We start from the raw sequence: 4,404 nt of genomic DNA, 5'->3' as shown, positions 1-4,404 counted from the left end.
AGCTGCCAGGAAGACAGCCTACACATTCCCATTAGCACTGATAAATGAAAATGAAATCCTAAGCTCCCAACTGACTGAACAGACCCACTCTTGGCCGAGGGGATCCCAGAGTGACTTTCAAAACTGAGTTCTCAGATTTATAGAGGGTCCCATCTTAGAATTTCATAAAGGTAGAGAGAAAATTATTCTTCCTCCCCTATTACAAGTTGGGCAGGATAGGATGACAGGGGTCAGATACACCTCGTTATATCCCCTCCTTTGCTAACCATGATGAGGCTTTCTTCCCTAAGGATTTAACAGAAACAAGCCTTTCAAAAGACTCCACCAATGATTTCAACCAACTGCCTGAAGCTGCCTCTCCTCTCTTGCCTAATAAGAGACCACCCATGATGGAGAGGTTCTGGACAGCATACACAGGATGCACAGAGCAAGTTTTCATATCCTCTGCTTCAACTTTTAATGTCAGAGGGCTGAAAACTCCACCCTGGGATCATGTTAACACTGCCATTTTTTGTACATTGGACCCATGAAGGAGCAAGAAACTCAACTGCGCATGCATGCATTTCTCCTTTCATAAATATGCATGACTCCTCCTAGAGCTTATTAAATATGTGTATTTGGCCATACCACTCAGCATAAATTACTATTTCCTTTACCTCTCCCTTGAAGTGTCTGTTTCTGACTTCTGGCTGGAGGTTATGCTTCCTAGCCTGTCAGGACTATCCTGCAGACTGCAACCCTTTACAGGAAATAAATCTCTCACTGGATGCAGTGGCTCACGCCTGTAATGAAAGCACTTTGGGAAGCCGAGGCGGGTGGATCACCTGAGACCAAGAGATCAAGATCATCCTGGCCAACATGGTGAAACCCCATCTCTACTAAAAATACAAAAATTAGCTGGGCATGGTGGCGCATGCCTGTAGTCCCAGCTACTTGGGAGGATGAGGCAGGATAATCACTTGAACCTGGGAGGTGCAGCTTGCAGCGAGCCAAGATCACTCCACTGCACTCCAGCCTTGGCAACAAGAGTGAAACTATGACTCAAAAAGCAAAAACATAATGAAATCTCTCCTTTCCGATTTTATGAAGCTTATCATTCTTCAGTTGACAGCATTAAAAAGTTCAAAAAGACCTTCCATACTTTCCCACTGAAGCCCTAGAAATCTCCATTTTGTTAATCATTTTGGATGCCTGAGAACTTGTAATCCAATGAGTGGAAATGTCGGTACCCCATTTATTGCTGTCATCCTGCCAGTTCTCAGGAGTTTGTATAAGTCTAAATCTGCAAGGGTCTCATCCCATAAGGACCCTTGTCTCTTTCTCTGTTGCCTTTGCCCACTGGCTCTGGCAACAGGGGTCTTTCTTTCTCCTTGGCTATCTTAGGATATGGGGACTCCATCTTCTGTGCCACCTTAGGAAATGCCTTTTGCATGCATGGCTAAGTCGTTAAAAAGCCTACAGTTTGAGTAACATTTTGAGTGAGTACTCTCTGAAGCTGGGTTGGAATCTCAGGCTTCTTTGTCTGAAAGGTAACTCTTGGGCTAGAAGTTTCTTATCCTACCTTTGGTTTTGAGGCCTCTCCGTTCTCCTCTTGGGTTGGCAGTTATTCCTGGCTTTTTCTTTCATGGTGTGTCTGTGATTTGGTCTTGCTCCTTTCATGGGAACTTCTCAGTTGACTAAATTCTCCCTTCTCAAACCTCTGCTGACTGTGTGTTCCACCAATATGGAACTAATTCTGTCTACTTCCTTTCCTGTTTGCATGACTTTACCAAGAATTATTTAGAACCTTAATAGTTCTTTTGAGAAAATTTTGATCTTCCAAATTGCTTCCTTTAGACCTTTCCTTTCCTAACTGAGTCTTTCAACTCCCTATAATCACTGAAACTTTAGGCACCCCACTCCATGCCTTGGAAGCTCTCAGTGTGCTCAAGGATCTGCAAAAGCAAACACCTGAGGCTGAAAAATAAAATAGAAAAAATAAAACAAAATTTAATTCTCAGCTTCATAAGATTATATGTCAAAAGAAAATCTTGAAAATCTTAAAAATCTCCAAAAACATTGGTGAAAAAAAGCTTTAGCCCTCATATGAAGAAGATAAAAACTTTTTCCATTTTCCAGAAGCACAATTATAATACAAACATAAAATGGGGTAAAGACAAAAACCAAGTCTTCGATATAAACTAGTTAATTTTGTATTATTGTCATCACATTAGTCAGGGTTCCCCAGAAAGGCACAATCCGTAGGATATATGTAGATAGACAGATGAGAGAAGGTTCACATAATTATGAAGGCTGAGAAAGTCCACGATAGGCTGTCTCCAAGTTGGGGAACCAGGACAGTTGGTAGCATGGCTCAGTCCATGTCCAAAGGACTCAGAATCAGTTAAGCCAATGGTGTAACTCTCATTCTGAGGACAAAGGCCTGAGACCCTGAAGTTCTCATGTCAAAGGCAAGAGAAGGATGTTTCAGTTTCAGAAAGAGATAATTCACCTTTCCTCTTCCTTTTTGTTCTGTCTGGGCTCTCAAGCAATTGGATGGTGCCTGTATTAGTCTATTTTTATACTGCTATGAAGAACTACCTGACTCTGAGCAATTTATAAAGAACAAAGAGGTTTAATAGACTGACAGTTCCACATGGCTGGAGGGGCCTCACAATCATGATGGAAGGGGAAGCAAAGATGTCTTTCTTCACATGGCAGCAGCAAGAAGTGCTAAGTCAAAGGGGAAAAGCCCCTTATAAAACCATCAGATCATGAGAACTCACTCACTATCATGAGAGCAGCATGGCAGCAACCACCACCATGATTCAATCATCCCCCACCAGGTCCCTCCCACAACATGTAGGGATCATAGGAACTACAATTCAAGATGAAATCTGGGTGGGGACACAGTCAAACCATATCAGTGCCCATCCACATTGGGTCAGGGTGGATCTTCCTTATCTCAGTGTCTTCCAGAAACACCCTCACACTTATGCCCAGAAACTGTGCTTTACCAGTTATGTTAGTATCTCTTAATCCAATCAAGCAGACGTCTAAAATTAACCATCAGAATATTTATGCCTGATTCATGGCTAAAATTTCAGGATGAAAGCTATAAGATCTCTATTTGTGTTTGTATGTCTATTAATGTATGTTCTGTATATGTGATTTTTCTTAACTCTGGATAGCACTGCAAAATTCATTTATAAAATCCTCTAAAAGTGTTCTATTCTAACTTGGCTTGGAAAAAAAAATCATATATAAATAAATATTCCCCAAACTCCTAGAAATATAGGAACCAATCCAAATGTTTTTCAAGTTAACACGATTTGGATACAACTTAGTTAAATAAGATAAATGTAATATTTTTTGTGTAATAAAACAACTATGTCTTCAGAGTTACCACTATTAAATATAAAACAAACAAGTTTCTTTTTTCTTTTTTCTTTTTTTTTTTTTTTTTGAGATGTAGTCTCGCTCTGTCACCCAGGCTGGGGTAGAGTGGTGTGATCTCAGCTCATTAAAAGTTCCGCCTCCTGGGTTCAGGCCATTGTCCTGCCTCAGCCTCCAGAGTAACCAGGACTACAGGCACCTGCCACCACGCCCAGCTAATTTTTTTTTTAATTTTTAGTAGAGACAGGGTTCCACAGTGTTAGCCAGGATGGCCTTGATCTCCTGACCTTGTGATTCGCCCCCCTTGGCCTCCCAAAGTGCTGGGATTACAGGTGTGAGTCACTGTGCCTGGCCAACAAACAAGTTTCTATTCTGCTTGAGTGCTTACAAGAAGCTAATATTATACTTACTAGATAATTAGAATCAAATCTATAAGCTTTAAGATTTTAAGTTGTCATTCTTATGAAACACATTGTTTCCTTTTTTTTATGGTGAAAAGACATACATCTATTTAGAATCACCCAGCTGGACTCAGTTTAGATGATCCCAAGTTTGTTGGCAACATCCAAAACATCGTAATCAGGAGCCAGTCGAACATATTCCTCCTTCTCTCCATCAGGCCGAATCAGGATGTTGACCGTGGCCACATCCACATCCCAGAGCTTCTTCACAGTCTGTTTGATCTGGTGCTTGTTGGCTTTAACATCGACAGTGAACACAAGCGTGTTGTTGCCTTCTATCTTCCTCATGGCTGACTCAGTGGTCAGTGGAAACTTGATGACAGCATGGTGGTCAAGCTTGTTTCTCTCGGGGGGGTGCTCTTCCCAGGATATCTGGGCTGCCTCTGGAGTCACAGTGTCTGCGGATGCTGGAAGGTGGGTGAGGTGCAGATCTTCCTTTTGTGGGGGGGTCTGTGGACACATTTCAACACTGCCTTCTTGGCCTTTAAAGCCTTTGCTTTGGCTTCAGCTTAAGGAGGGGCAGGAGCTTCCTTCTTCGTTTTTGGTGTCATCTTGTGAAAAGTGAAAA

The 4,404-nt window shown here is 41.8% G+C and overlaps 1 pseudogene; it reads right to left on the bottom strand.

The window, feature by feature from the left end:
• Positions 1-3,911: 3,911 nt before the first annotated feature.
• On the bottom strand, positions 3,912-4,387 carry LOC105544767 (annotated as a pseudogene).
• Positions 4,388-4,404: the final 17 nt, after the last annotated feature.

This window comes from Mandrillus leucophaeus, unplaced genomic scaffold, assembly GCF_000951045.1.
Source record: "Mandrillus leucophaeus isolate KB7577 unplaced genomic scaffold, Mleu.le_1.0 Scaffold1085, whole genome shotgun sequence".
In the NCBI taxonomy this organism is placed as follows: Eukaryota; Metazoa; Chordata; class Mammalia; order Primates; family Cercopithecidae; genus Mandrillus; species Mandrillus leucophaeus.
Note: the sequence above shows the minus strand (reverse complement) of the source record. Positions and strands in the feature narration are given on the sequence as shown.